The following is a 7,022-nucleotide window of genomic DNA, read 5'->3' on the forward strand; positions in this document are numbered from 1 at the left end:
CCCCGCATGACTGATGCACACAAGGAGCATCACCCCCCTCCCCCCCCAGCATGACTTACACAGGGCATGGCTTTAACCCCTCCAGCATGACTAATACACACACGAAAAGCATCATGCACTCACATGCCCATGCTACATAACTCTCACATATGTACTAACACACACACACACACAGCACAACTGACAGAGATGGGACATAATTTTCACACATATTAACACCTTGAGCATGACTAACACATGCACACACCCACCCAGCATAACTAATACACACACATAAAGGACATCACACACGTGTACCCCCATGACTTACACAGGGCATGACTTTCACCCCCCCGACATGACTAATACATGCACAGGGCATTATACACACACCTGGCATGACTAATACACCCCCCCAGCGTGACTTACACAGACAGGGCAGGACTGTCACACACACACACACTCTCTCTCTCCCTCTCTTTGTGCATAACTTTCACATGTGTACTAACACAACTGACAGACACAGGACATAACTTTGACACATACTAACACCTTGAGCATGACTAACATGTGCGTGCACACACACACACACACTAGAGTTGTTAACCTGGTGACTTACACAGTAGAACCCAACAATTCAGAGACATGGGGAAAAAACCCTGGACTGTCAAGTTGTGCAAACCAGGTCGTCACCTCCTGGGCCCACTCCCCAGCAAGTCCATTGCCCCAGATTTCGGGAGCACTGTAGCAGCTGCCCTCTGTCTACCTTTAAGACCTTGATCAACTTTTGCAGGGGCCTGAGTTTTCCTTCCCCGGCAGGTCTTTCAATACTCAGTAGCAGAGAGAAACACTGCTTTTGAAAGCATGAATCTGTTACTAAATTAGATGCAGAAAGGGTTGAATGTTTCCCTTCGCATTCATAAACTGCAAGTATTAGACCTGAACTCCCTTTGTGGAAGGAGCAGGCCCAGAATGTGGATATCGCCAAGGCAAGCTGAGATGCAGCATGTGGAGTTATTAATGAGAACAATGTTTTCCAAACTCCATCTCTAGTAGTAAACTGAAATATGTTTATTTTAAACCCACCAGGCTGTATTTTCATTGCTGCATACTTGCCAAACAGCTCCTATTAATGTAAGGGCAGCAGGGAATGGACACATGATAATCTACAAATATGTGAGGGATCTAAACTTCAAAGAGGGGGTGGATTTATTTATGGTGGCAAAAGGGAATGCTAGCAAAAGCAATGGGAAGACATTTGAAAAGGAGAAATTTAGGCTAAATTCCAGGAAAAACTTCCTTACAGTAAGATCTTATTAAACTGTGGTACTTTCCAAGGGGAGCAGTGGAAGCCTCCCTGCTTGGAACAATTAAAAATCAGTCTGGATAAGGCCATTTTAATCCTGAGTATATCAATCAGCTGAGCATTAAAAAGAAGATCCTAACAGTCCCTGAAAGCAGTGACTCTTGCTTGTTTGTATATTTTATTAAGATTGCTTGACCAGGATTAAGAACTAGAAAATGCATCACAGAGAACAATCCTACACTGTCAGGGAACAACCCAGGACACAGGATTCACCTTTAGCTCTTGCAATGCTCTCTCACTAAGCCTAAGAACACATTCTGCTCTGGTTTCAGTTCTGTGCAAATAAACCTGGACTTTCAGTGGAAAGAAATGTAAGAGACAGCAAGTATGGAAGCATGTTGCATTTAGATGTGCAAAGACCAATAGCTGGAAAATAAGCATCATCTCATCTAAAAGCTGCTGGTGCAGGGCTATTAAAGTTAAGCCTACAATGTTTCTGAGCTCTATAGGTAAGATGTGGAATGGGCTCAAAGCACTACTCCTCACCTAGGGCCCGCTTCTACATTCATGGACTACACTGGTGTGGGCTCAGGATTCTAATCAAGGCACTGGACTTGCTGAGAAAGTCTAATTTCCCTTTCTAAACCTTATCTGGACTATGGACATTTCCTAAAATTTTTCTACTGCTGCTAGCAGCAGTGCATTTGCAATGATGCTGAGAATGACGGGAGTCTGAGCAGAGACCAATTTTCTGCGGTCACCGTAGTTTTCAACCCCGTGATGGTTAAAAGTGTTTCTTGCATCAGCCATCAGTAGAGTTATGTGACTTTTCGCACTTCAACATACAGAAACACTGACTGGGTCCCTTATTTTAAGAAGGTGTTTATTTTATAAATCAAAGTTTTGACAAACTATCTGGGAACAGACATTATTTAGAGACATTCAATCAAGAAAATATTTCTGTGAACATGGAAAATGTTGAAAAACCACTATTCAAAATAAGAAATAAGTTATCCCCATGTATATCAATCAGCTGCGCATTAAAAAGAAGATCCTAACAGTCTCTGAAAGCAGTGACTCTTGCTTGTCTGTATATTTTATTAAAATTGCCTGACCAGGACACCATGATGGATAAACAGAAGAGATCTCAGGTTTGCAAACCCTCTGGAATGTACATATCTTACATTCAATTGAGTTCAGAAATTGGCCTGAAAATATAATTTACGTTTAATGGCATATTTCTTGACCCACGCCCCCTCAAACACTGCAACTGCTCCGATTACAAATGAATAGATTACAATACACATACAATCCCAGCAGCTTTCCACAGCCACCTCACAAAGATTTATATTGATCAAGATCTATTCAGATGCCTTGTGCACTAGAAGATGCACCCTGTGGAGTAGTTTGCATGAGCATCTCTTTGAAGATGAAACAGCAGTTGGCTTTTTAGTTGAAGACAGATTTAACTAAATTCTCTTTGGGGGGGGGGAAAAAAAAAATCACAATTCCAATTTTAGGTGGCATCTCATTTTGTAGCGTGCTATAAAAGGCTGTAGTGAAAAACAAGACTGTGAAAAAAGCAAAAGAGAACAACCCTCCCCCCCGCCAACAACTTCAAAACAGAATACACACAGCAAGGGGTTAAATAGTTCAGTTCTTTATAACCTAAATTAATGCAGTCTAAGAAATTCTTCTGTCCCTCAGGTCCCGAGACCTGCCAGATGCGTGAATACTTCAGTTGAGCACGGTAGAGACTGCCTTACAAACTCATCATACCCTACTGACATTAGCTTATAATACTTGGTAGTTTTTGAACATATAACAAAAAAATGCATTTCAGCAAGCGTCACTGGTACTTCAATGTAATTTGGTCATTTGTTTTTGTAAGATGGTTTGTATTTTAGTGAAGAACTTCAGTACAAGCCAAGAGGTCTGCAGACCACCAATGTATTCATTACAGGTAGGCAAAGTCATGGATTTGTAGAGAACATTTATATAACAATTTTATTCTACTGGCCCTTGCAGGTGTCTCTCTCAGTTAAATGGCTTTCCACATCAACAGCCAAATCCTATACCCTCTCCCATGGCAGATTCTAAACACGAAACGGTTCCACTGGAAAAGGGGAGGGATCCAACATGAAGAAGTCATGCTAGAGGACATACCCCACATGCCAGGGAATATTTTTAACTGATTACCTCTGCAGCATCTTGCAGAGAGGTGGTTAAGAGCAGGACAGCACCATGGCCACTGGGTTAACGTGACCATGTTGATGTGTTACCTCTGGGTACGCACACCAGCATCTGCTCCAGCTCACCAGCTAGACTGCCTGTGCTGGTGTTCATGTGTTAATAAATATCAAGAATAAAATAGTGAAGTTCAGACACCTGAAAAGATTTAGGAAATAAAATCCTCCCACACCCAGGAATCCTTCCCTCATAAACACATCAGCACCATAACCAATATTTTTAACAATTTCTTGCTCATCCAGTAATGTCATGTGAGACACTGCAGCTGGCTTTAAACTCTCAAATGCATTAGTGTGCCTGTGTCTTTAAAATGTTCTAATTCTGTCTCATTACAGCACTGCTCTTGTTGCACAAGATTGGGCATTAGAGCACTTCTTTGCAAAGAGAGTCTTGTTAGTCTTCATGGCTTTCATCTAAATTTAGAGGGAAGATGAAATACAAACACAAAATTCTTTTTCTTTAACAAACATCTGTGTAAGTATTTGTTTTACTATAAATATATAAGAAAAATGAATAGTAATTGATCAATTAAGTTGGAAGTGTTTTATTACTTCTTTGAATTCATTAGCTATGATAAATCATCAAAAGCACTGGTCAAGACAGAAATAAATAACATCATCTCATGTTAGAGAGAAAGTTGCAAATACAGCATATTAAATTATAGCCATGTGCTGCTTCACACCATACGATGCAGACAGCAGTAATGCAATAAGGACACAGTAGTTTTAGTCACAATCATCAAAAAGGCTATGCCAACACAGGGGAGTTGCACACTAGCCACAAGACTGAAAATGGTATTCTTTCTTTTACAGTTTGTCATGTGAGTTTTAGTGAAGGGTTTGGACCGGCAATCCCCGGAGACCAAAGTATTCTTCAGCCAGAGAACAAGTTCAGTGGCAATAGCAGCAATACAAGGATTCCCACATTGCTCCACCTCTCAAAGGCCAATGGGACTGGACTGTCTGCTAAGACTTGCCAAATGCGCCAAGATGTGAAACTGGACTGTCATTAACTCCACACGGGCCATGAAGCATCCATCAGATGAAATCAGCTAAATACTGGTAATCATTCTGAGAAAATTTACACACCTGGAGATAAAAGGCTCCATATGCTCTAGCACCTATTCAACAAACCACCAGGTCACCCAACAAGTTACTTAGATTAAACCGTATCAAATATCAGCCATGCTGTCTACATCAAGCATTCTCTATGCTTGAACTCAGCCCAAGGTACAAGGCATTTGGATGCTGGGACAATTTAATAATCAAGGATTTTTGCCTGCAGTTATCCTGAAGATTTGTGTAATGTGTAACTCTAGGCAATTTTGGTGCCACATACAGGCAAGTGATTGGTTCAGAACTCTACCCACTGCACTTTGTACAAGATGGGTCTCCTTGCAAAAAGCCAGTCACAAAACGTAAAACAGCCTCCTCACTATTATTGCCCTATTGTTATGTATTTGATTCATAAAGGACAATGAGGGATTCTCCAAAAGCAGGAAAACCATTCATAAGACTTGAAAGTCAGCTCAAAAGAAAAGCACTCTCAGCTGGCTAAAGTGCTACCCAGCTAAAGAAAAACCCACTGTAGGGACAACTGTTAGGTGTGCTCCAATATATCTTCTGTTTTTCATGAATAAAACACTACTGTGGCCAATTCTTATAAAGAATATATGTCTGCGACGTTAATCACAGCTCGTTAATCAGGGGAACACAGAACATGCTTTTCTTAGCAATCCTTGCCATCAGTATGAATGCAGTCTGTCATACACAACAAGGGGAGACAAAAATGACACTGATGGATCCCAGCAAGTACAGACCCTCTAACTACTCTTAATACCTCAAGATCTTTTCAGACCAAGGAAAGTCTGTAAAGTAAAATGATTTTAAAACGAGCCACAACCTAATTATGTCTTTGTACTCTTTTCTAACCAACAAGTCTGTTCCTGGAGTGAATCAAAGAAGATCCACACATGCCATCCAAGTCCTCATCATTACTAATGAAAGTAGGAGTCTGTTCAATTTACAGGATACAAGCTGGGAGATCAGTACATGATTAAGTATAGAGAACTCCCATCCAGCATGCATAACACTCAAATGACATATGGACCTAGGTTTTAGGGGCTTTGGGTACAGTGTCATTGTAAGTATATGGAAACCACTGCATAAGTCAGAACAGCAAGTAACAATACAAACAATAGCCCCCTAGAGGAAACAAATTAAAAATATTAAGGCAAGGGCCCTAAAATTGCAAAACACTTCATGACCATATTAAATTTTGGAATACTCCACTGCTCAGAATTTTTCTACATCCTCTTCCATAGCCTACAACAAACTACCACCGCAGAAACATGGCAAACTCAAAGTGCATCGGTGGTCTGACACATGCCTACAGCAGCAGGCTTTGGGTCATGGCCAACACTGCACCCAAAACTTTCCTAATGCCTGGCTAAAAGAGGACAAAAGATATATATATCAAAATTCTGCTAGGAACAATGGCTGTAATAGATACTGTAGCACTAGGTAAATAAACCTTTTTATGTATTTAGGTTAAGGGGATAGATAGGATACTGGGCAATACTGGGGGTAGTGTAAATTAATGTTTAGTGCTACCTGTATGTAAGGAATCAAACAGTCCAGCATCCACTATTGTAGGATACTTGGACATGCCAAATATAGAGGAAGATAAGGGAGGGGGAGGGGGGACGGGCAGGAACAATTCCTTTCTATTTCAGATGTAGCTCAAGCATTATTTCAGTGCAACTGGCTGAACTTAAAAATAACACCAAAACACTGCAATAAGAAAAAACATTGTACATGATCCTTTTGAGGAGAAACAGCTTTCCTCTTGTTACTCAGGCTTAAGAAGTTCTTTAATGAGCTAAACGCATTAATAGACACCAATGATTAAGTCCTGTTATTTACACTTTAAGTATTACTCTGATCCTTGTACGCATTATCTAAATTAAGATCATTTTTTTATTAGTCTATCCAATTATTTTTAAAAAATAGGGAGGAAAGTAAGTGGACTCAAAACAGTTAGAATGTTGTGCATCTTAAGGCATTTTGTCTCAAAGTCATAGTTTTTGGTACTAAATCCCGTAAAACCGTCATTGTTTAAAAACCTAAAAAATGGCCACACAGGACTACAGAGAACAGTACATTTTTTTTGCACATAGTAAAATACAAATTATTGTACGTTCCTGTAAATGTCTTCTCTTACTTTCCGCATTTTTTAAATACTCCAGCATGTTCTAAATACAGCTGGATGGAGAACTGGATGACTGATTTTGGTAGCATTATTGTAGGCCCTGACATTTTCCATTCAAGTTTTACAAACGCCTCTCGTATCACAGAAGAATATACTGCGAAAAGAGTTCTACTGAAACATTGCACAGATTTTGTACCACTAGGGCTTATACATTCAAAAGGCAACTTTCAGGAGTGCAGGTCCATCCATTCACATTGGGGAAGAAAAAAAAAAAAAA

At 40.1% G+C, this 7,022-nt stretch overlaps 1 protein-coding gene across 2 annotated transcripts in view; it reads right to left on the minus strand.

Annotated features, from left to right (window-relative positions):
- Positions 1–2,150: 2,150 nt before the first annotated feature.
- The window catches only part of STX16 (syntaxin 16), a 22,346-nt gene continuing 17,474 nt past the window's right edge, over positions 2,151–7,022 (minus strand). The window contains exon 10 of one of the 2 annotated variants that reach the window (XM_019510182.1): positions 2,151–7,021. The gene's annotated coding sequence lies outside the window, so the exon portion shown is untranslated. The other variant, XM_019510181.1, reaches the window with a different exon arrangement.

The sequence above is a fragment of the Gavialis gangeticus genome, unplaced genomic scaffold (genome assembly GCF_001723915.1).
Source record: "Gavialis gangeticus isolate Ggan-Ray unplaced genomic scaffold, GavGan_comp1, whole genome shotgun sequence".
In the NCBI taxonomy this organism is placed as follows: domain Eukaryota; kingdom Metazoa; phylum Chordata; order Crocodylia; family Gavialidae; genus Gavialis; species Gavialis gangeticus.